Genomic DNA, 27,364 nt, shown 5'->3' on the forward strand with positions numbered 1-27,364 from the left:
ACTGGGCTGCTGAGAGTCCCGACCTGAACTCATAATACACTCTAAGGCAAACAAAAATAGATGCACTACGAAGGGATTAGCCGATGGGACGGAAACCGGTAGATGTGGTATATATGTACAGACAAACAAATGATTACAATTTCAATCTAGGATGATTTATTCGAGACAAGGGGTTTCGCAAACTGAACAAGTCAATAACGTGTCGGTCCACGTCTTGCCCTTATGCAAGTACTTATTATGCCTGATATTCTCTGATAGTTATTGGATTCCTCCTGAGGGATATCTTGCCGAATTCTGTCAAGTTGGTGGGACAGAATGTCAAAATCTCGTGCTGGCTGGTGGGCCTTCCCTATAATACTTCAAACGTTCTCAGTTTTGGAGAGATCCTTCGACCTCGCTTGCCAAGGTAGGGTTTGACAAATAAGGAGGCAACCAATAGAAACTCGCTGTATGTGAGGGGTAGGGTAGGAGGAGGTACAAGTCAGTCATGGAAGGCTTGCCATGAAGGGCTACAAAATGGGTCGTAGAATATTGTCGACATACCACTGTGCTGTAAGGATGCCGGAAATGGCAACCAAAGGGGTGCTACTATGAAAACAAATCGCATCCCAGACCACTCCTGGTTGTCATGCCGTCTGGGTATCCCACCAGTGTCTGGGTGTCTACAGAAACGTCTTCGGTCTGTAACCTCGTCGCCTGGAGTAGAATTTTCCTGTTTCGAATTGAGCCCCAGTGATCAGTGAAGGCATGTCTGGACACGCTCGCACAGTGGTGGAACACCCACCTGACACCTACCGTACAGCCCGACAACCATGAGTAATGGTCAGGCGGGACTGATATGGTTGTTAGCCGCGGCACCCTTACAGCACAGCGGTATGTCGACGATATTCTACGCCCCATTTTGTAGCTCTTCGTGGCAAGCCATTCGGGCCTTAAATTTCAGCAAGATGCCTCTCTCTCCTCCTGCAAAGGGCGAGAGTTTCTATTGCTTGTCTTCGTGCTTCCCGAACCCTACTTTGGTAGGGTCACCGGATCTTTCCCTAACTGCGAACGTTTGAAACATTATGAGCGGGGTCCTCCAGCCAGCTCGGGATTTTGACGACCTAACGCGCCAGCTGGACAGGAGTTGGTACAATACTCCTCAGTTAGACATCCCACAACTCTATCAACCAATATCAGGCCGAATAACGGCTTACATAAGGGTCAGAGGTGGACCAGCCGTTATTGACTTGCTCAATTTGTGAAACTCTTTGTGTTGAATAAATCATCCCGTAAAGTTCTTATAAAAAGAAAACTTTATGAGTACGTTGAATGAATGTCTACATAGCAAATAAATAACTTTCTTTCAATAAATTTTTGAATGAATGTCTGAACTGTGGAATGGATACAAAATTTGATAGATAACTCGAATTATCGTACAGTGTGTTGTAACTGCAAGTGGTGTGCTTACTCTCTGGTATTGTTAGAAAAACTTCATACGAACTGATTGGGCAATGCAACCCCCAATACCAGTAAAAAAATACGGTCACTGCAAAATACAGGCGGCCGCGGTCGCCGAGCGGTTCTAGGCGCTCAGTCCGGAACCGCGTGACTGCTACGGTCGGAGGTTCGAATCGTGCCTCGGGCATGGATGTGTGTCTCGTTCTTAGGTTAGTTAGGTTTAAGTAGCTCTAAGTCTAGGGGACTGATGACCACAGATGTTAAGTCCCATAGCGCTTAGAGACATTTGAACCATTTTGCAAAATACATTCAGTCTCTTAGGCACTGAATCCTCTGTTCAAAACTGATAACTTTGATCTCTATGCACGTAACAAATAAATTAAATTGTCTTACCCCTAAAGCAGCAACGATGGAACGCGATATATTCTGGTCTCTTATTAAAAAAAAATAAATAAATAAAAAATATAAATAAAAAAATAATAAAAAAGGGGGAGGAGTAACAACCTCGTAAAAAAACCAGCGTCCGTCCGGCTCCAGATGGTAGCACCCTGTCATAGGGCCCCTGCCTAGGGTTACTAGGTGAAACCCAGCCAACGGTCTCAATGGCGGAAGAGGAACAATTTCCCAACGGCAGAGAGAGCGGAAGAGCTAACTCCAGGGCTTACTACCTTGGTTTTAATTTCGGATTCGGGGCAACCCGATCCCCCAATTTATTATCCAACAATTACTGCAAAGCATGATGGGAACGTCGTCAAAGATAGACACTACTCCAAGAGGTAGACCGAATGGCAAATCCTCCATTGTTCGTAGAAACAATGCAAAGGGGTCAAAGGATTTTGGAGGACCCCAACCAACATGTATGCAGCCCTCAACACTGAAATTTAAGAAAGCAACTATGTTTGCAACCCTAAATGTAAACTCTCTAATTAAAGTAGGAAAATTGAAATTATTGATTGAAAAGCTGAACCAGAAAGAAATTTTAATATGTGCATTACAAGAAACAAGGTTTTTAGATGAAACTGCTTTAGATTTTGAAAACTATCGTTTATTTAAAGGAAAACCAGGTAAAATCTTAATGAAACAAATGCCATACCTGGGAACAGCATTTCTGGTACATCACTCAATTTTAGATTCAGTTACTAACTTCTACTCGAGTTCTGAGAGACTATCCATTCTTGAGATTAAATGTAAAAACAAAGGATACTCTATAATCAACTGCCATGCACCCATAAACCAGGACAACAAAAATAACCCGGAGAAAGTTGAAGAATTTTGGGAGATACTTGAAATGGAACTGGATAGATGCTCAAAGAAGAACATAAAAATGTTAGTAGGCGATTTTAACGCACAAATAGGAAGGGAGAAAAAATACCATGGAACAGTAGGCCTCTTCCCAGGTCACAAAAGAACTTCAAAAAATGGAGAAAGGCTTATAGACGTATGTAGGCATTTCAACTTGAAAATAATGACAACACATTTCAAAAAGCTGAGCCGAAAAACTAAAACATGGAGATCACCAAATCCACTTCTCGGAGAATTCCAAATTGACCATGTGGCTATCTCACTTCATTGTCAAGAAGAAATTCAAAACACTAAAGTGCTGAAAAGCCTTGATGTTGATTCAGACCACTATTTGACTACGATTAAATTCAGACCACTCCCATTTCGAAAAGAGAAGAAAACCTTTTACGAAATTCCAAAATATAACACAGAAACGTTAAAAAATGAAGAAATTAAACAACGGTTTCAAAGAGCATTGCACAAAGATAGCGATGGCATATCCACAATAAATAAGGAAGCGGGATGGGAGGAGATCAAAAACGAAATAGTTGAAATAGCAAAAGAAAATTGTCTCGTGAAAAGAGTAAGAAGACATCCATGGTGGGACAATGAATGTGATGAGAACCTGGAGAAGAGACAGAAATTGTGGCAGAAATGGAACTCCACAAAAGATCCTCAAGATCTTGACAATTTTAAAATCCAGAGAAGAGAAACAGCTAAGCTTTTCCGTAATAAAAAAAGAAGACAATTTCAGGATAACCTAGAACAGATTGAGGAAGACTTTAAAAGAAATAATTCTAGAGATTTCTACAAAACTTTTAGAAAACAGCTAACCAAATACCAATCCCCAAATTTATGTTTTAAAGATGAAGAGAACAAGCTAGGTTTGACAAACAAGACTAATTGTGAAATATTAGCAAAATATTTCGAGAATCTACTAAATTGTGAACCACCCAAAGATAAAATGAGTTTTGAAAACCACCGAAATACTAATACCGAGTCAAAACCTCCAGACGCTGAAGAAATAAAACACATAATACACAGTCTAAAAAACAATAAAGCCCCAGGTGAAGACTCCATAGTACCAGAAATCCTAAAAATAATGGATACCAACCTCCCACAAGTTTTGGAACATATGTTTAAGAAGATCTGGGATGAAGAAAGAATTCCTGAAGACTGGCAGTGTGCCCTGATACACCCACTGCACAAAAAGGGGGATAAGATGAATGTTAATAATTATAGAGGGATCTCGCTACTACCAGTAGGATACAAAATTTTGTCAAGGAAATTACTTCAAATCGTGGAGCCAGTTCTGGATAAAAAAATAGGTGAATATCAAGCAGGTTTTAGACAAGGTAGATCCTGTGTTGAACAAATATTTAACCTGAAAACACTAATTCGTTACAGAATCTCAAGAGGCCAGAGATTTGCAATAGTATTTGTAGATTTCAAAAAAGCATGCGACTCGGTAGATAGAGAAACAGTACTGAAAGTATTGGAAGAATTTGGGGTCGATACGAAAACAATTCAAATTATCAAACAGACGCTAACAAACAGTAAGGCCAAAGTTAAATTTATGGGTGAAATTTCAAGGAAGTTCGAAATTAAAACAGGTGTTAGACAAGGTGATGGTTTATCCCCAATCCTCTTCAACTGCGTACTGGAAAAGATATTGAGAATATGCAAAGAAGAACTCAAAGGCACCAAGAATGACATCAGAATTGGAACAAAAAAAGAAAAAATAGAAGTGGACTGTTTAGCTTTTGCAGACGATCTGGCAATAATTACAGAAAACGAAGAAATAGCTCAGAACTACCTGGAGAAACTACAAGAAGTTTCGGCCAGAGCTGGACTGCAGATTTCATTTGAAAAAACCGTGTGTATGTCTAATCATAGAAATAACAAGAAAAATCTTATTACTAAATACGGCAATATTAAGAGAGTAGAAAAATTTAAGTATTTAGGTGAAATAATTCAAGTGAATGGTTTAGACAAGAGTGCAAACCAGGCGAGAGCAAGGAAAATGGAATTTGCTTTTCAAAAAACCAAAGACATATATAACAAAAAAAACATTTCGATTCAAGCTAAATTAAGACATTATAAAACTGTCATTAGACCAGAATGCCTGTATGCATCGGAGTGCCTAACTCTTAACAAAAAGGGGGAAATAGAAAACATGGAAAAGAAAGAAAGGAAAATTTTGAGAAAAATATTAGGACCGAGAAAGATTGGAGAAGAGTACAAGCTAAAGAGTAATAAGGAAATATACAAAACTATTGAGAAAGTGAGTGAGGCAATGCGTAAACGCAGACTAACGTTTTATGGTCACCTGTCGAGGATGGCTGGAAACAGACTAACAAGAAAAGTGTTTGAACATAGTAACAGGAACGAAAAAACCAACAATAAATGGATACAGATGGTGAAAAAGGATTTGGCCTATTTTAATGTCACCCGTGAGTCAATCAGGGACAGGGAAAAGTTTAGACAAATAGTGAACGAAATTAAGTGTTTTCCAGAAGAAACGAAACTAAAGAATAATAACAGGAAATGGTCGGAAGAGCGGAGGAGGAACCACTCGAAAATGATGAGGAAATATTGGGAAGAGAGAAAAAAAGATCAAAAAGCCGGGCAAGTGAATTGTTGAACGTGGTCCAAAGATGGCCGAAATCGAAAGAAGAAGAAGAAAAAAAGAAACATGCTAGCTACACGCTCAACAGTGTGCAATGCTGGTTATAATACTTTGGAATGTACATGAAGTCCTTTTGGCTGACAAAAGAAAGCATTTAAGAAAATCCAACTTTTTTGAAAAACATATGACTTGGGTTGCTACGTCACCGTGACGTCACGACAAGCGGCCCAATATGGATAGTATATTGTTGTGAGTGGATTGATTTCGAGTGTCGAGCTGTGAGTTGCTGAAACTGTTGTTATTTTGATACATCTCTTTCACCACCGCGAAGTACTTGTCCGTTACACTATGGTGAATAAGTGCTGTGTACCGGGCTGTACTGTCAACTACCGGACTGGGAAAAAGATATCTGTGTTCAGATTTCCAAAGGACGCCGAACTGAGGAAGAAGTGGACACATGCTACTCGACGGCGGAACTTCACTCCCTCTGAACATTCAGTGGTAAGTAGTAACAAGTTACATTATTAACAAAAAAACCGAAGCTAATTTCGTAAGAATAAATTACAACTACAAAGACTCCACTGTTTACTTTCATTGAAAGTATTGTTTAAACGATTTTTATTGTTCCGATTTAGAATGTTTCAGTATGTATTAACTGTAAAGTGTGTAAGTTAACGTAAAACTATAGATAACAATGTAAGCAGTATATATGATTTAGGCTAGCAGTTACAAATGCAAGTCAGCCTACCAAATGCCCTGGCCCTAAAGTTTTTTCGTTTGATAGGTAGCATTTTTGCGTTACTAACAACAAAACATTTTAAGGTAGTGTTAAGTACTTATTTCACATTGTGTCGAAGATGTACGGCATACTCTTACTAATGTGAAATCTTTTTATCTTAAGTACAATTAATTAATTTCGAAATTATTGTGGAACAATTTTCTTTTCATTTCCTTTCCAGATTTGTCAAGAACACTTCAGTCAGAGTGACCTGATTCTTCAAAGCACAGCAGTTGACTGGAAAACAGGAAGAACTTCGACATTGCCTCTAGAAAAACCAAGACTGAAAGAAAATGCAGTGCCATGTTTCCTGCCAAACTGTGCCAGTTATTTAAGCTCAAGACAAGATGTTCAACGAGAGCCCCCGAGTCAAAGAAGACAATGGCTAGAAGCAGATGCCTTAAGTAAAGCTATATCTGAAAGTATAGAAACAGCTTCTGCACAAAGGGAAAATGACAGTTTTCAAGATTATAGTGAATTTTTGAAAAAAAGTGAGAATGTTACATTAAATCAACAGTGAAGTAAAGTTGTGAAAGAAGACTGTATATTGTTCCTCTACCTTAACTTTGCGAAAACTCCACATGATATTGTGTATTTAACAGTTTGTAGAAACCTCAGTGTTAAATTGTATGTAAATGGTGTTGAGATTGTTGCCAGCACACTTCCAGAGAAAGTTTGCAGCGTAACTGAAGTAGAAAATGTGATTAAGCTGTGTACAGACTATATTAGTGGCAGGGAAAGTGATTTACACATGTCAGTTATTCACTCCCTTCTTGAAGCATTACCAGTGAAAGAAGGTAAGAGGAAGGTTGTTTCATTCTCGAGGTCAAAAAGTGCATTATGTCTTCAATCCAATCATCAGGTGGCCTTGGTTGTTCAACATTTCTTACTATATGTGATATATGCCTACTTCTAGAACTCCTTTGAAAAGTGTTTATCTTCAGTACCAGAATGAACATCAAATTGTCAGGTTTTCTAAATAGAAAAGCACTTTGTTAGTACCAGACAGCAATAATGAGACTTGTAGTTGGTGATTTCTATGTGGAAAAGGAAGTAAGCTGTAGAGAGATTTAAAATGGTAAGTAAAGAGAGCCTCAGCCTTTTGCTCACATTCTTACGTGTAATGCACTTGGTTGTTTTTCATTTCCTACTAATCTCACCTTTCACGACATTTTTAATGTTGTTTCTAGAAGTGTATCTGCAATAGCAGAGTGAACTTCAAATTGTCAGGCTTTTCTTAAAGGAAAGACCAGTCCCTTAGTATCATAGTGCAAGACAGAATCTTGTGTTCAGTGATGTCTAAGTTAAAAGGAGAATATATGATGTCTATCCTTTGTTTCCATTCTTTATTACTGGGGATATACTTGTAAAAATTCTTCAAAAGGGCTGTCACCATGAACATATGAGTAAATTCACAATAGTCAGGTGTTTTATGAGATAAAGCAAACTCTTGTTACCTTATTGTAAACGAAAGTTGTTAGGGTTTTGCTACGCATGACAGTGTTTAAGATAATTTACTTGTAGTGTAATGGCTTGAAAATGTTAAGTCCTGCTGTCAGTTAGCATTTATCACCACCTGTATGCGAGTTTTAAAGCTAAATAGTGTTCTGACAATTATAAATAGTGGCAAAGTTCCTCAATCGATTAAACTTATTCCTGCCCGTATATGTAATCGGTATTTCGTTATGAACCTTTATGCTGTTTACAAGATTATATACAGGGTGAGTCACCTAACGTTACCGCTGGATATATTTAGTAAACCATATCAAATACTGACGAATCGATTCCACAGACCGAACGTGAGGAGAGGGGCTAGTGTAACTGGTTAATACAAACCATAAAAAAATGCACGGAAGTATGTTTTTTAATACAAACCTACGTTTTTTTAAATTGAACCCCTTTAGTTTTGTTAGCACATCTGAACATATAAACAAATACGTAATCAGTGCCGCTTGTTGCATTGTAAAATGTTAGTTAGATCCGGAGATATTGTAACCTAAAGTTGACGCTTGAGTACCACTCCTCCGCTGTTCGATCGCGTGTATCGGAGAGCACCGAATTACGTAGGGATCCAAAGGGAACGGTGATGGACCTTAGGTACAGAAGAGACTGGAACAGCACATTACGTCCACATGCTAACACCTTTTTATTGGTCTTTTTCACTGACGCACATGTACATTACCACGAGGGGTGAGGTACACGTACACACGTGGTTTCCGTTTTCAATTACGAAGTGGAATAGAGTGTGTCCCACTGGAAACGCGTCGACGTACGTGGTATCAGCATGATGATGCACCTGCACATTCCGCAACTAACACTAGGCTGACCCTTGACAGGGTGTTCGACGGGCGTTTCATAGGACGTGGAGGACGCATAAATTGGCCAGCCCGTTCTCCTGATCTTACACCTCTGGACTTCTTTCTGTGGGGTACGTTAAAGGAGAATGTGTACCGTGATGTGCCTACAACCCCAGAGGATATGAAACAACGTATTGTGGCAGCCTGCGGCGACATTACACCAGATGTACTGCGGCGTGTACGACATTCATTACGCCAGAGATTGCAATTGTGTGCAGCAAATGATGGCGACCACATTGAACATCTATTGGCCTGACATGTCGGGACACATTCTATTCCACTCCGTAATTGAAAACGGAAACCACGTGTGTACGTGTACCTCACCCCTCATGGTAATGTACATGTGCGTCAGTGAAAAAGACCAATAAAAAGATGTTAGCATGTGGACGTAATGTGCTGTTCCAGTCTCTTCTGTACCTAAGGTCCATCACCGTTCCCTTTGGATCCCTACGTAATTCGGTGCTCTCCGATACACACGATCGAAGAGCGGAGGAGTGGTACTCAAGCGTCAACTTTAGGTTACAATATCTCCGGATGTAATTAACATTTTACAATGCAACAAACGGCACTGATTACGCATTTGTTTATATGTTCAGATGTGCTAACAGAACTAACGGGGTTCCATTTAAAAAAACGTAGGTTTGTATTAAAAAACATACTTCCGTGCATTTTTTTATGGTTTGTATTAACCAGTTACACTAGCCCCTCTCCTCACGTTCGGTCTGTGGAATCGATTCGTCAGTATTTGATGTGGTTTACGAATTATATCCAGCGGTAATGTTAGGAGACTCACCCTGTATAATTTGGTCTTTGGCTCGAATTATCGATTAGTTCGCTCCTTTCTGTATGACGGACAGAAGATCGTTGGCATCAGGCGCGTCTATGCGGAGGTGTCCGTGGACTGCTGCGTCGGCTATGGGCCGTCACTAACACTGCTGGGCGGCCTTGTTATCCCGGGGGTGTCGGCTAGGGCCTCCGTCAGGTAGACCGGTCACCTGGTGCAAGTCTTTTTAGGTGAAGCCACTTCGGCGAGTTGCGTGTCGATGGGAATGATATGATAATGATGATGATGACAGCACAGCACCCAGTCCCTGAGTGGAGAAAATCTCCGACCCACCCGGAAATCGAACCCGGGCCCCTTTGCATGGCATTCCGTCGCGCTGTCCACTCTGCTATCGCGGCCGACACTGGAATTACTGACACAGATTTTTTTGTGTATTTATATTGCAAGATTAGTTTGTCTTTTCAAAATACTTGACAACTGAATTTGGTCAGAAAAATATTTACTAATTGCTTCACGAACAATGAGATTTATACAGCAACCATTACCTAATATAAATCAGCATGAATGCAAATCATCAAACCACATATAGCTCTGTTAGCAAATCATAGAAACAATACAAAAGTAAAATAACTAACTAGCCTTTCTATTAAATCACTTTACGTATATTCTGGGGTTACTCAACAATTACAAATTATGAGCCACCTCATCTATACTAACTCGCTGGCAAAACAAAAATCATAATTATTTAACATCTATACCTTGCTTGCATGAAGACTTTTGCTTCCATGTTCAACAATATTGACATACCTACATCAATCGAACACTTGGTGGCTTCACAGAGCACACCACAGAAACTGCCTGTTCCACCGTCTTTCACTCACAGACAGCTACCTACAACTGTGTACCAAGCGCTCTCTTACTCCAACACTACCATCTCAGACCAGAATCAGTATTTTCGGCTCTGCGGTCGTGCACATCAGCGATCCGCCAGAGACATACATGGTTTATCATATTCGGGTGCCACAAACAAATGTGCTCCAGTAGATTCTTTCAATCCAATTTTTCTGAGACTGCAACCATTTAATTGTTTGCACATGTATATGACATCTACCGATGTCCGTTCCATTCGGATAATTCCTTCGTCGTGCATTTTTTTTTTCTTTCGCTTTCTTTTTTATGTTGGAGTGTACTTTTGGGATGAGCTAAAAAGTCGGCATCCCTCTAAACCACAGTATCCAACATCACTGCCTTGTATGGTTTCAGCTCTTGAGGAAGAAGCCGGCCGGATTGGCCGAGCGGTTCTAGGCGCTACAGTCCGGTCGAAGGTTCGAATCCTGCCTCGGGCATGGATGTGTGTGGTGTCCTTAGGTTAGTTAGGTTTAAGTAGTTCTAAGTTCTAGGGGACTGATGTGCTCAGAAGTTAAGTCCCATAGTGCTCAGAGCCATTTGAACCATTTTTGAGGAAGAATGCGCTAACATTCCTCCACAGACATTTAGACATCTCACTGAAAGAATCCCCAGCAGATTTCAAGCCTTCATAGAGACGACGGGTAGAAACCATATTAATGTTCGCTAATAGGTATCAGGATACTTTTGACCAGCTAGTGCACTGTAGGAAGCAAGATTACACAGGACTATGTCAGTAGTAGACTGGAAGAGACGCGGAAAGGTTTCTTCAAAAAGAGCTGTGCTGGCAGTATATATTGACATGGATTTGACAAAAAGTTACTGAAACTGTGTCTGTAGCACAATACTAAATAAAAGTGAAACGTGAACCATTGAAGTTCTGGCGAATAAACTAAAAGGCTTCATTTGAAATACGGTGCTAGCGATGAATGTTACAAACTGAGCGGACAGAGAAGGTACGAAGCGAATGAGAATAAAGAAGAACAGATTAGGAAATATGTGTATGGAAACCTCTAACCAGAAGGAGGGACTGGTTATTGGTACATCTGTTATAGCATCCCGGAATAGTTAATTTGACGGTGGACAAGAATATCCAAAGCAAGTTATTGAGAATGTTGATTGTAGTAGTTGCGTAGGAATGAGAGGCCTAACAGGAAACAGGAAAAGACAGAGTACAGTATCAAACCAGTTAACACTGATAACAAAAGAATAATTTTCATGGGTTCTTCCGTTACTACTTGAAAAAACAATTTCATGTTTAAGGCTTAAAAACGAACAGACTGCGTCAGATAAGGGTCCATAAGAGATATTAGTGTCTAGGAAACCAAACATTAGTAAAAAAGACTCTGTCAAAACATACAGGATCTTTGTTAAAGACATCAGGTGAGACTTGTAAAATCGAGCGCTCATCACTTGTGTTACGCATCAAACATGTTAAATTATAATTCATCATCATCATCATCATCATCATCATTTAAGACTGATTATGCCTTTCAGCGTTCAGTCTGGAGCATATCCCCCCTTATACAGTTCCTCCATGATCCCCTATTCAGTGCTAACATTGGTGCCTCTTCTGATGTTAAACCTATTACTTCAAAATCATTCTTAACCGAATCCAGGTACCTTCTCCTCGGTCTGCCCCGACTCCTTCTACCCTCTACTGCTGAATCCATGAGCCTCTTGGGTAACCTTGCTTCTCCCATGCGTGTAACATGACCCCACCATCTAAGCCTGTTCGCCCTGACTGCTACATCTATAGAGTTCATTCCCAGTTTTTCTTTGATTTCCTCATTGTGGATACCCTCCTGCCATTGTTCCCATCTACTAGTACCTGCAATCATCCTAGCTACTTTCATATCCGTAACCTCAACCTTGTTGATAAGGTAACCTGAATCCACCCAGCTTTCGCTCCCATACAACAAAGTTGGTCGAAAGATTGAACGGTGCACAGATAACTTAGTCTTGGTACTGACTTCCTTCTTGCAGAAGAGAGTAGACCGTAGCTGAGCGCTCACTGCATTAGCTTTGCTACACCTCGCTTCCAGTTCTTTCACTATGTTGCCATCCTGTGAGAATATGCATCCTAAGTACTTGAAACCGTCCACCTGTTCTAACTTTGTTCCTCCTATTTGGCACTCAATCCGTTTATATTTCTTTCTCACTGACATTACTTTCGTTTTGGAGATGCTAATCTTCATACCATAGTCCTTACATTTCTGATCTAGCTCTGAAATATTACTTTGCAAACTTTCAATCGAATCTGCCATCACAACTAAATCATCCGCATATGCAAGACTGCTTATTTTGTGTTCACATATCTTAATCTCACCCAGCCAGTTTATTGTTTTCAACATATGATCCATAAATAATATGAACAAGAGGGGAGACAGGTTGCAGCCTTGTCTTACCCCTGAAACTACTCTGAACCATGAACTCAATTTACCATCAACTCTAACTGCTGCCTGACTATCCATGTAAAGACCTTTAATTGCTTGCAAAAGTTTGCCTCCTATTCCATAATCTTGTAGAACAGACAATAACTTCCTCCTAGGAACCCGGTCATATGCCTTTTCTAGATCTATAAACCATAGATACAATTCCCTGTTCCACTCATAACACTTCTCCATTATTTGCCATAAGCTAAAGATCTGGTCCTGACAACCTCTAAGAGGCCTAAACCCATACTGATTTTCATCCAATGGTCCTCAACTAATACTCGCACTTTCCTTTCAACAATACCTGAGAAGATTTTACCCACAAAACTGATTAAAGAGATACCTCTGTAGTTGTTACAATCTTTTCTGTTTCCATGTTTAAAGATTGGTGTGATTACTGCTTTTGTCCAGTCTGATGGAACCTGTCCCGACTCCCAGGCCATTTCAGTTATCCTGTGTAGCCATTTAAGACCTGACATTCTACTGTATTTGATGAGTTCCGACTTAATTTCGTCCACCCCAGCCGCTTTATTGCACTGCAATCTATTGACCATTTTTTCCACTTCCTCAAATGTGATCCTATTTCCACCATCATTCCTATCCCATTCTACCTCGAAATATGAAACATTATTGATCGCATTTTCACCTACATTGAGCAACTCTTCAAAATATTCCCTCCATCTGCCCAAAGCATCCACAGGATTTACCAGCAGTTTTCCTGACCTGTCCAAAATACTTGTCATTTCCTTCTTACCTCCCTTTCGAAGACTGCTAATTACACTCCAGAATGGTTTTCCAGCCGCTTGACCCATAGTCTCCAACCTGTTTCCAAAGTCTTCCCACGATTTCTTCTTGGATGCTGCAATTATCTGTTTGGCTTTGTTTCTTTCTTCAACATAACTTTCTCTGTCTACCTGGGTTCTGGTATGTAGCCTTTTTGATACGCCTTCTTTTTCCTTTTACAGGCTGCCTTGACTCTATCATTCCACCAAGCTGTTTGCTTCATCCTACTTTTACACACTACTGTTCCAAGACATTCTTTAGCCACTTCTAGTACTGTGTCCCTGTACCTTGTCCATTCCTTTTCCAATGACTGTAATTGACTACATTCAACTAACTGGTACCTTTCTGAGATCACTGTTATGTACTTGTGCCTGATTTCCTTATCCTGAAGTTTCTCCACTCTTATCCTCCTACATATGGACCTGACCTCCTGCACTTTCGGCCTCACAATCCCAATTTAACTGCGGATTAAATAATGATCAGTGTCATCAAAGAATCCCCTGAATACACGTGTGTCCCTCACAGCCTTCCTGAATTCCTGATCTGTTATTATATAGTTAATGACAGATCTGGTTCCCCTGCCTTCCCAAGTATACCGGTGAATGTTCTTATGTTTAAAAAAGCAGTTTGTGATTACTAAGCCCATACTGGCACAGAAATCCAAGAGTTGTTTCCCGTTCCTGTTGGCCTCCATATCCTCTCCAAATTTACCCATAACCTTTTCATACCCTTCTGTTCGATTTCCAATCCTGGCGTTAAAATCACCCATGAGCAGAACACTGTCCTTGTCCTTTACTCTAACAACTACATCACTGAGTGCCTCATAAAAACTATCCATCTTATCTTGATCTGTCCCTTCACAATGCGAATATACTGACAGAATCCTAATTTTCTTGCTAGACACTGTCAAATCTATCCACATCAGTCGTTCGTTTACATACCTTATTGCAACTACGCTGGGTTCCATTGCTTTCCTGATGTAAAGCCCTACACCCCACTGTGCTATTCCTGCTTTGACTCCTGACAGGTAGACCTTGTATTCTCCCACTACCTCTTCTTTCTCACCCCTTACCCGAATGTCACTAACAGCTAAAACGTCCAGCCCCATCTTACTTGCAGCCTCTGCCAGCTCTACCTTCTTCCCAGAGTAACCCCCATTGATTTTAATAGATCCCCATCTCATTACCATTTGTTTGCCAAGTCGTATCTTAGGAATCCCTGGTTTGTCAGTTAGAGGTGGGATTCCGTCACCTCCAAAGGTCCGAGGCATTTTGCTCTGATTGTTGCCAGCATCATATTTAAAGTACCAGGGAAGCAGGTTGCTAGCCTTACTTGCCCCGAGTCCCATTGGGTTTACCCCTAACGGCTGAGGGACTTATCGGTGGATTTGGTAGTCTTTGCTGTATGAGCACAAAGGTGACCACGACTCAGAATATGTCCGAGATGCCCAGCCTTATTCCAAAGTAACTGGTATCCCGACTGTCGGGCCCACTTACTTGGCCACTCACACGTTGCCCGTGGTTCATGAACTAGGACATGACTACAGGAACCCACACCATGAACCACAAACCCGCACCAATTATAATTTACAAAACGAATTCTAAAAAACACAGTGCACACAGAAAACACAAAAACAGACTACACAAATTGTATGAATGGAACACTTTAGCTTGTCAGTAAAAGCAAAGTAAACTATGACAATTCGATTGGGGTAAAAGTTTGTGGAACTGGATGTGTGACTGATTGATTGGACAGGATTGGATCATATGAGGCTTAAGAGTTTTGAGCTAAAATGTAAATAAGCATTCACGGATGCAAATATATACGTAAATACTGATTTGGTTTTGATAGAGAAATGCAGTACCTCAGCTATTTTGTATTTTGCAACTATACGGGCGGGCGCAACAGGTCTCATGGTTCAGTCTCACGTAGTTTTGGAAGTCCGCGCAGATTCAGGGGCTTTGAATTTAAGTTTAACAAATAGTTTGCTGGATATTCACATATTATGTTTTGCAGGTCCTGGACAAGTTTATTATTTCGTTACCGAAAGCTATCACTTGGTGAGATTATGGCAGGAATTGTTTACGAGAAATTCTTTCACTTTAAGTGTTCTACCACACATGTGATAGTGATGTACGAGACTAGTAACACGAGTTATGAGTATCTGATTTGAAATTTTCTGCCGAATCTGATAATCGAAGATTCTGTGCAGTTACTCATATCTTTAGTTTTTAAGATTTGGTTTCTTGTGCACTAGAGATTTTATGAACCGTACTAGTTACCCTACGGTGGCAAAATAAGCGGACAACTGGCTAGTAATACATAAATGTTGTCCGGAGAAGCTCAGTTTGTATGCATTTCACCCTTAAATCTGTCAGATTCATTGAAATCTCATTCTTATGTCCTGTATTACGACGTAAGTGATAGTCTCAGGATAATAGTTTCTTTCAAATCTAGTCTGAGGATAACAGTTTCTTTCAAATCTGAGTAAGTTCCGAGTAACACGTACGTCACACTAAAGATTCTGTCGAAAGTACCTATTTCTTAGGAAAACCAGTATTCATTTGCAGTTGTGGTAACCTGAACTGCATCAGCACCAGTGAACGGACAGGAAAAGTAAACAGTATTTTTCTAGTCAGACCTATCTGTTTTGGTAGACAATTAAGAGCTCAGTCTAGATTTTGCCCACTAAAAAAATACGGATCCGATAAAATGCTGCGTGCTTTTCCTGTCCGTTCACTGGCACTGTAAGTGACGACTAAGATGAGTTTTTCACGAGACTGAAGTTTAATGCACGTGTAACTGAAAAGCCCATCTTAACATCAAGAATCTATACGTAGAGCGAACGCGACAGGATATGTACTTGTCCACTCTGAAAGGTTGGAACTATTAAGATGGACCAGCGTACACACTTACACTTAAGCTGACCTTATTTTTAACTGCATCCTCCAGCTTTCTTATTTAGAAAATCTAATGAAAGTTCGATCGCAGACATGTAGTTTTAGTAGAGCCACTTGAAAGCCCCACAATGTGTTTAAAAGCGCCTGAAGAATATTACAGACGCTGTTTCTTTCATTAAGCTTTGAAATTATTCAAAAAATAAAGAAGCCGCTGGGTGAAGGACTTTGTATTGGCGCGGCAACAGGGATAACGCGACAGGTCCCGTATCTGTTGCCCCAGCCTGGGTTAACTGTACTGCTATCGCTTTGTTTATTTGACATGGATGATTGCTTATCTTATTTGGTCTGGATGATTGCTTATCTTAGGCGTCTTTGTTCCTTTACTACCCCGCTATTGCGATAGTTGAACATATCTCGTAAGCTCCGTTTGAAACGTCCCCTTAGAGAAATTAATGAATTACTGTGTCGATAAACCTCTTAACATTATTTGATTTTCAATCAGCTGAGCAGAACTGAACGTACTCAGACATTTCGCTCTTTACCTATTCTGATCAACACTAAACTGACACACAATATTTTCGGCGCAACGCAATCTGACTTTCAATAATCCCTACGAAAGAATGGCCCTGACTAACATTAAACTATACCTTTCACAAATCACTTACCTCACAAAAATCTTCGTTACTCGAATTACTGCAATACAGCGAGTGCCACTACTGCCAGCTAAATAAAAGATTCAAACTACTGAAGGCACGAACTACTGATAGGCATAGTTAGCAAATGAAAGATTTTGATAGAGAATAAACAACGTATTTACCTTAATAATATTCAAAAGTCATTATATATATATATATATATATATATATATATATATATATAATGATATCCAATGTTACAAATTTACTCTTTCTGATGGACACACGACCAGATCGTCCGCTCTCAGAATTCTGCTATCTCTCTCCCCACATCCACCACTGCTGGCGGCTCACCTCCAACTGCGCAACGCTACGTGCTGTTCACATCCAACTGTCCAACACTACAATAGCGAATATTCCAACAATGCCAACCAGCCACAGACTGCACACAGCACAGCCAGTGATTTTCATACAGAGCGCTACGTGACGTTACCAACATAAAAACCTAAACAGCCTACTTACACGTTCTCTAATTTCAGACGGACAGATCATAATCCAGTTTCCAGATCCCCCCTCCCCAAACACACACACGACCAGATCTAAGTCAGTCCACTGTGGTTGTGAATGCAAGGCCGAATCACACTTGTAGTAGGAGAAGAATTTGAAGTTTTAGGCACAGTCAGAGCAGGGAATTAGATGGTGGGTGCTTATTTCCAATCCACATTGTTGGGAACGTGGTTTCATCTTTTCAGAAGACCAGCTTTGAAAATGTCACAAAATGTGATTTCTGTGCTTTGGTGACGAGTCCGAGACAAGGCAAACTTTGCTGTAGGCCAGCATAAGGTCGATGGCCAATAATCACAACAGAACCAGTATCTGTGCTTAACTTCACGACGAATGCCAAGGATTTGAATAATGTCATGGTCACTAGCAGAAGCTGCTGCGTGAATAACAACCTTTCTCTGCTGACTACCAGATCAGATCATCATCAGGTCCATAAAAAATCTCTCGAATGTACTTAACATAGGAGATACTCTGAGGTCAATAGTAAAGTGCAGTCTGAATATTTATTAAATAATAATCATGATCTCGAACGAAACGTCATAAGGCATCGAAGCTATAATGGTCAAGAGTGAAGCTTTGGGTCAGACGCGTGCCTCTCGCCGAACACATACAAGAATTTAACGAAATATACCTGTTGATGCCATCCGAGCACTCTGCATATTCACTGCATAGTTCCAGTATTTTGATGTCATTCATCTGGATCATCTTAAAGAGAATTGCGGCCACGTTTGATTTGATGATAGATGGATTTGAGTTTAGAGGGCACGGAATCTGTGTCATCAGCGCCTACACTGTTTATGCTATCATGCAGCTATATACTGACATCACAAAAGTCCTGGGATACCACTCGATACCGTGTTGGTCCTCCTTTTGTCAGGGGAAGTGTTGCAACTCGACGTGGCGTGGACAGAAGTCGGTGGAATCACCTACAGTAATATAGAGCCATGCTGCTTCTATAGGCGCCCACAATTGCGAAAGTGTTGCCGGTGCTGGATTTTTGCACAAACTGATCTCTATATTATGACGCATTGAAAGGGTACAGTACCGCCCGACATTGAAAACAGGTACAACATTCTTCGTTATTCTTGTCAGAGCAACATATTTTTTGTAACAATAATTTCACTTAATACACCGAAGCCAGATACCAGTGTAGGAAAGAAGGACAATTTATTTATTTAATTGATCACATGTGCACTCCCACAAAATAAATCCCTACATCCAATTTGGTGAGATCTGTGAAATGAATGAATGTATGGTCGTCTGCTAACTGCAGATAGTGAATGTGCAATATATGATCATTTTTGAGACGGTCCTTTGGTCACCTTCGGTAGAACCAAAGAGATGAAATTTACCTGAGCTTTGAGTGCCTGAAATGTGGCTGGCCAACACGGTAGCATAGTGCTCCCCCACCTTGAGGGTGGTGCGAGATGATCTGAAGAACGGCCATGTTTCAGCACTCTGGGGCTGGCTCTTGTGTTGGTAAGAGCTGTCTTAGGTGTGCTCCGTAAAGACAAAAGAGTGGAGAGATGGTATGCATGTAAAATACACTCCTGGAAATTGAAATAAGAACACCGTGAATTCATTGTCCCAGGAAGGGGAAACTTTATTGACACATTCCTGGGGTCAGATACATCACATGATCACACTGACAGAACCACAGGCACATAGACACAGGCAACAGAGCATGCACAACGTCGGCACTAGTACAGTGTATATCCACCTTTCGTAGCAATGCAGGCTGCTATTCTCCCATGGAGACGATCGTAGAGATGCTGGATGTAGTCCTGTGGAACGGCTTGTCATGCCATTTCCACCTGGCGCCTCAGTTGGACCAGCGTTCGTGCTGGACGTGCAGACCGCGTGAGACGACGCTTCATCCAGTCCCAAACATGCTCAATGGGGGACAGATCCGGAGATCTTGCTGGCCAGGGTAGTTGACTTACACCTTCTAGAGCACGTTGGGTGGCACGGGATACATGCGGACGTGCATTGTCCTGTTGGAACAGCAAGTTCCCTTGCCGGTCTAGGAATGGTAGAACGATGGGTTCGATGACGGTTTGGATGTACCGTGCACTATTCAGTGTCCCCTCGACGATCACCAGTGGTGTACGGCCAGTGTAGGAGATCGCTCCCCACACCATGATGCCGGGTGTTGGCCCTGTGTGCCTCGGTCGTATGCAGTCCTGATTGTGGCGCTCACCTGCACGGCGCCAAACACGCATACGACCATCATTGGCACCAAGGCAGAAGCGACTCTCATCGCTGAAGACGACACGTCTCCATTCGTCCCTCCATTCACGCCTGTCGCGACACCACTGGAGGCGGGCTGCACGATGTTGGGGCGTGAGCGGAAGACGGCCTAATGGTGTGTGGGACCGTAGCCCAGCTTCATGGAGACGGTTGCGAATGGTCCTCGCCGATACCCCAGGAGCAACAGTGTCCCTAATTTGCTGGGAAGTGGCGGTGCGGTCCCCTACGGCACTGCGTAGGATCCTACAGTCTTGGCGTGCATCCGTGCGTCGCTGCGGTCCGGTCCCAGGTCGACGGGCACGTGCACCTTCCGCCGACCACTGGCGATAACATCGATGTACTGTGGAGACCTCACGCCCCACGTGTTGAGCAATTCGGCGGTACGTCCACCCGGCCTCCCGCATGCCCACTATACGCCCTCGCTCAAAGTCCGTCAACTGCACATACGGTTCACGTCCACGCTGTCGCGGCATGCTACCAGTGTTAAAGACTGCGATGGAGCTCCGTATGCCACGGCAAACTGGCTGACACTGACGGCGGCGGTGCACAAATGCTGCGCAGCTAGCGCCATTCGACGGCCAACACCGCGGTTCCTGGTGTGTCCGCTGTGCCGTGCGTGTGATGATTGCTTGTACAGCCCTCTCGCAGTGTCCGGAGCAAGTATGGTGGGTCTGACACACCGGTGTCAATGTGTTCTTATTTCCATTTCCAGGAGTGTACTTAAGAGTAGTTTGGAATAATTATTTCTCTATTTCAGGAACTTTTGTGGGGAGAATTAAATGACAGGCAGGTAATATTAAGGGTATCGTAGTAATCTACGGAAGTGACCAACGGTCACAATGAAACCACATGTAGCACTAAGTTGAAATACTTCCGAGTGCTAAAGTTAAGCTGTACTGGCGCGTGTATTATAAGTTGGAAATATGTAAGAAATGGCGTGTGCAGGACTTGAAATTAGAGACGAGTACTTCCACATGGTGAGTACTGTGCGAGTCTCAATCTGTGTATGAGACAAAGGATAAAAAGAAATACTTGTCCATGGTATCAGTTGAGGACTCGCGTGTATGACGAATATGTTCTTACTATTACTTTGCGTGTTACGTTTCCGTGTGACTCTAGAATCAAACTCTAATACTATGAGAGAGAAGCAAGGTGAGTCAGCCGTCTATCCAGCACCGCGACTTGGCTTGCATTGCATTGCATATATCCTCCAGAGTTCGTAGTAGGGAAGAAAAGTTACGAAGTGTACTGTGAAACTGGGATGAATACTAATGGAAGTGGGAAAGCTGAAAGTAATGTGATTCTAACGTTGTGACTATTGTTTGTGTTGTATTCTATGTTACCAGTGTGATGTATTTCATGTAATTTAAGTATGTGTGGTTTGCACGGGAGAGTAGCAAGATAGGTTCAGAGGCAGTGGGTTATGCATGTTCCTTTTTGTACCGCTCGGTCTGAAGGAAATTTTCGTGATGATGGGTGTGAGAGCCGAAGTGTAAGATATAGCAAAAGATCCACCATCCTATCCAGAAAGTGCACTGTAGCGTTAGATAATTATGAGACCGTAAGATAGAGAATCACCAATGTACAGCCATGTCCACTGGGCGGAGTTTCTCATGTGTAATTATTGTATAAAATGTAGTAATAGAATAATAGAATTTATCGGAATAAAAACGATAGTGAAAAGGAAAAGATTGGTGGCCTTGTTCTTCGAATAGTGTGTAGTCATGATATCCAGAATTTATAATGTGTGCGCCATTCATATTCAGTGCGATGGCCACGTGTTGATCAAAGCCATTCAATAAGAAAGAAAATGTGGTATTGCCAGTGCGTAGTGACAGAGTTGTGTAAATTACTAATAGTCAGATGTGCGTTATCCGTTTCCGTTGCGTAATATTCAAACAGGAGAATAATTTGTAGCTTAATTGTGGGTACTGGAGCTCATAATCAGTCATTGATGTTACTCAATAAATAATAATAAATCCATTCGCTTGGCAGACCACTCATCTTGCAGGCCTGACTCCTTGATGCCACAGTATGAGCAAGGCATGTGGATGCCTCTCAGCATAAACATTCAATGGGATACATGTCGGGTGATGTGAGTGGCCAAATCATTCGCTCGAACTGTCCAGAATGTTCTTCAAACCACTTGCAAACAATAGCGGCCCGGTGACATGGCGCATTGTCATCCATAAAAATTTCATCGCTGTTTGGTTGCAAATAGTCTCAAAGTAGCTGAACATAACCATTTCCAGTCAATGACCGGTTCAGTTGGACCAGAGGACCCGGTCCATTCTATGTAAGCACAGCTCACCATTAACTTGTACAGGGCCTGGTTGACAACTTGAGCGAGTGGTTTTGTGGGGTCTGCGCTACACTCGAACACTACTACCAGCTCTTACCAACTGAAATCGGCACTCATCTGACCAGGCAACGGTTTTCCAGTCATCTACGGTCCAACCGACATGGTCACGAGCCTCGGAGAGGCGCTGCGGGCGATGTCGTACTGCTAACAGTAGCCAAATTTCGCCGCACTGTCCTAACGGATATAGTCGTCGTGCTTCCCATTTTGATTTCTGCAGTTATTTCACACAGTGTTGCCTGTCTGTTAGAAACTGACAACTCTACGCAAACGCCATTTGTCTCGGTCGTTAAGCGAAGGTTGTCGGCCACTGCGTTATCTGTGGTGAGAGGTAATGCCCGCAATTTGGTATTCACGACACTCTCTTCACACTGAGGATCTCGGGATACTGAATTTCCTAACGATTTCCGAAATGGAGTATCCCGTGCCTCTCGCTCCAATTACCATTCGCTTTTAAAGTCTGTCAATTCCCTTTGTGCGGCCATAATTACGTCGGAAATATTTTCGTATCAGTCAACTAAGAGGCAATGACAACTCTGCCAATGCACTGCCCTTTTATCCCTTGTGTACCACCGCCATCTGTAAACGTGCATATCCCTGTCCTATGACTTTTGTCGCTTCAGTGTAGTCAAGTAATGTGATATGATATGAGAGATTCTGTACTTACAATTCCACATGTAAATGCTAGGAAGTGTATCAAGACAGCATATTAGTTAAAGCTCTTACAGAAGGAAAGAACATAACCAAAGATAGTAGGATTTAACCAGGGGAGTCTCTCCACTTTGGCATGTTAACACTATGCCGTCCGGCGATACCACTGTGGTGTCGTGCGCAAAATAGCGGTCAACTACCGGCGACACCAAAGTGGTGTCGTGGACATAGCATCGCGCAGTGGTGTTTAGTTTAGGTAACAATAAGCTACACGCCTCAACAAGTTTTTTGTTTTTATAAGTACTTATGCCCTTTCCTCGTGGCGGACGAGAGAGACAATAGAATTATTTACGATGAATGTGCGGGCGTCTTGTCTGGCGTTCCAGACAACTTTCCCGATTGGGAAGAAGACATTGGATATCAAAAAAATGAAAGTGAAGCAAAATCGTAGGAAGATAGTGAAATACGTCCAACAAGAATTCGGCGAACGCTACGTTGCCAACTGATTCGGATGAATCAGACGAAGAAGATAGTGCACAGTGGTCAGATTTTGGTTTACCGAGGACCAGTAATAAATTTGAAGGATCTCTGGGTCCAAACATATCTCCCGAAGACACACAGAGCTTCGAGGATACCGTTGAATTCTATACTGGGTACGATATATTTGAATATATTAGCAACGAAACCAACAAGTACCACAGTCAGGAAACTGGATTTTAAAAAATGCCAAATTTGTCGACGTTACGGGACCTGAACTTAGAAAATGGTTTGGGCTTTCCTATCCTTATGTGAACTGTAAAAAAAGCAACGATCGATGATTATTGGTCAACGAATCCGTTCATAGACACACCGATATTTCGCAAAACGATGTCCCGCAACCGATTCAGACAAATATTATCATTTTTCCATTTTTCTAACAGCAACAATAAACTGTATAATGCCGACCGGCCTGTCAAAGTGCAATTCGTAATTGATTATTTTTCCAAAAAGTTTAAATAAACATTTAATCTAAGTCAAAACATTTCAATTGATGAAGGAATGATGCCGTGGCATCGACGGTTAAATTTTAAAGTTTACAACCCGTCGAAAATTACGAAATACGGAATAGTCATTCGGATGCTGTGTGATTCGAGCACGGGATACATTTCCTCATTCGAGATACATTCCGGCGCTGGACAGCATTTAGCAAAAACAGTGATGGGACTATTGACACCTTCTGATGGAAAGTGGCACACCTCTGCATGGATAATTATATACAGTGTACAACTTGCAGAGTAGTTACTTGAAAGGAAAATTCGAGTTTGTGGAACGACACGGCAAAGTAGAGGATTTCCAGAAAATTAAACCACGCAAAAGTGAATGTGTTTGAAGCTTGTCATCAATGGAAAGGTGACAACCGGCCAGCGACAAGCCAAGTAATCCGAATTAGTGCTGCTGGCGCCAAGCGAATAAATTTGTACGAGACGTGTGGACGGCAAAGTGTTAACCTGTTGGCATGTCAGTTGGACGCAGAATTCGTAGCTGTACGTGGCTTTGTGTTGTACCCCACAGAGCAGAGTCTCCCAACCTTTCTGAGACTGCAACCCCTGAGCGCAATCAGATTTTTGCCAGTACCGCCCCCCTTCTGCACCCCCCCCCCTTCCTCGTACCATTGTGAACTTTAGAACAAAAATGAATTTTGTTTGATACTTTCATTTTTAAAATGAGAAACGATAAATATTTATTTTTGTAGCTCGTTTCTTAAACCGCGAACTAATGAGTCAACGAGACAATCCCAGTTCAAACAACTTTTTTTATAGAATGATACAGTATGTCTCAATGGATTGTGAGTTTTACCTAAAGTATTCAGAAGCGAAAACTAACTGCTCTCTGTTGAAGATACGCACTTGTTACAAAACATGCGTCCTCTGCAGCATTCCACTTCCTAGCGACGCTCTGTGAGGGTTTCTGCTGCCTTGAGGTATGCTTTTACCTTATATCAGACGGAACCTCCACATCTTGGAGCTGTTTTTCCCATAACGCTACTTTCACTATGAAAAAGAATAGGCTATGTACTCTGGGCACAATCTGGTTTACTGGGCAAACTCAGACCCAATTTAAAACTCATATTACATCCTAGTCGTTTCACAAGAACACCTCGTCTGACTGATTTCTGTCGTCACATCCTTCTCTTTTCTTCGTTCTACATTCTTAGATCTATGCTGTGAAGAACCGCTGAAGTTCGGCAGGGAGGAGCTCCTTGGCGCGACGCGCGTCGCTGCAGACTCTGAGCTACTACTAGCAAAGACTCAGACTCAACGAAAGGATGACCTCCACCGCTGCACGACGCCCCATGAACACCTCAAACATAAAAGTCTAACCCCAACAAACCCAGAATAGTCTCAATACCTTAACTAACGATAATAGTTCTGCTTAAACTTAGGTAAACGCCAGTTATGAACAATAACTCAACAGTACTAACTTCTCAGGGTGCAGGTATTTCATAAAGCCTCTGAAATACAAACAACCGAATCTGTAGCCTTATAGCTTGCTTCCCTCACACCCTACAAGCCCATTTAAAACCAGCCAAGTAAAAATGTGGCACAATGCTTGGACCTGTTGTTTGTATACCATTTTGTTGCTGCCCTCCTACTTCTGAACTGTCAGAAATTAGAAGACTTCAGACAGCTAATGCTTTTTGTCTGACCACCGCCTCTAATAATGATAATAATAATAATAATACGGTGTAGTCCCCACAGCAGTGTAGCAGCCATTACATATTTACAGTCGTGCCGACTATTAGTTCATTTATTTACTTTTATTTATCGCATGGCAACAACAGCAAACATTGACAAGTACATAAAGTTTAATTTTACACGTATACAAGTTAAGTATTTACATATACTTTAGCCTTACTCTTCGGCACAAATTGTATACACATTACTGACTTAATATTACTGACTACTTTGACAATATAATTGCAAGTTAAAAAAGACAGATACATTTAATCATAGTTCAATATCTAATGATTGGAGCCAACTAACAGCAGAGGAAGCTGCATTAATAAAGTCACTATATGGTCGATGATACTTCCTCTCAGGACAGTCTCTAACAATATATTGAACAGTTTGTTCTTGGGTCCCACAATCATAGGCTGGAGAATCTCGGAATCCCCATTTCTGCATCATAGCGTTGCACCTGGCGTGGCCATTTCTTATCCTGTTCAGCCTTGTCCACTCCCTTCTCTGCAGATGAAATCCTGGTAGGCTGGCAGTTGGGTCTTGGATACCTCGATGTGCTATTTTTGCAACATTCCACCTCTTATGCCACTCTTATTTAATGTTCGGCAGTAGTTAGCTCGTTTACTGTTGCGAAATGAATAATAAAGCAATATCCGGTCTATTGTGGAAACTATCTACAACTCGGAAAAGACATTTCTGAGATTTTTAAGAGTATGTGATGTGTATATCTCAGTTCTACTATCATAGATGCATGGTGCAAAGTACATTATATGTCTACATCTACATCTACGTGGATAATTTGCAAATCACATTTAAGTGCCTGGCAGAGGGTCCATCGAACCACCTTCACACTTCTCTATTATTCCAATCTCGTACAGCGCGCGGAAAGAATGAACACCTGTATCTTTCAGTACGAGCTCTGATTTCCCTTATTTTATATTGGTGATCGTTCCTCCCTATGTAAGTCGGTGTCAACAAAATATTTTCGCATTCGTAGGAGAAAGCTGGTGATTGGAATTTCGTGAGAAGTTTCCGTTGCAGCGAAAAACGCCTTTTATTTAATGATGTCTAACCCAAATCCTATATCATTTCTGTGACACTCTCTCCCATATTTCGCGATAATACAAAACGTGCTACCTTTATTTGAGCTTTTTCGATGTACTCCGTCAGTCCTATCTGGTAAGGATCCCACAACGCGCAGCAGTATTCTAAAAGAGGACGGACAAGCGTAGTGTAGGCAGTCTCCTTAGTAGGTCTGTTACATGTTCTAAGTGTCCAACCAATAAAACGCAGTCTTTGGTTAGCCTTCCCCACAACATTTTCTGTGAGTTCCTCCCAACTAAAGTTGTTCGTTATTGTAATACCTAGGTATTTAGTTGAATTTACGGCTTTTAGATTAGACTGACTTATCGTGTAACCGAAGTTTAACGAGTTTATTTTAACACTCATATGGATGACCTCTCACTTTTCGTTATTTAGGGTCAACTGCCACTTTTCGCACCATTCAGATATCTTTTCTAAATCGTTTTGCAGTTCGTTTTGGTCTTCTGATGACTTTGTTAGTCGATAAACGACAGCGTCATCTGCAAACAACCGAAGACGGCTGCTCAGATCGTCTCCAAAATAGTTTATATAGATAAGGAACAGCAAAGGGCCTATAACACTACTTCGGGGAACGCCAGAAATCACGTCTGTTTTACTCGATGACTTTCCGTGAGTTACTACGAACTGTGACCTCTCTGACAGGAAATCACAAATCCAGTCACATAACTGAGACGATATTCCATAAGCACGCAATTTCACTACCAGCCACTTGTGTGGTGCAGTGTCAAAAGCCTTCCGGTATTCCAGAAATACGGAATCGATCTGAAATCCCTTGTCAGTAGCACTCA

The sequence above is a fragment of the Schistocerca serialis genome, chromosome 9 (assembly GCF_023864345.2).
Source record: "Schistocerca serialis cubense isolate TAMUIC-IGC-003099 chromosome 9, iqSchSeri2.2, whole genome shotgun sequence".
In the NCBI taxonomy this organism is placed as follows: Eukaryota; Metazoa; Arthropoda; class Insecta; order Orthoptera; family Acrididae; genus Schistocerca; species Schistocerca serialis.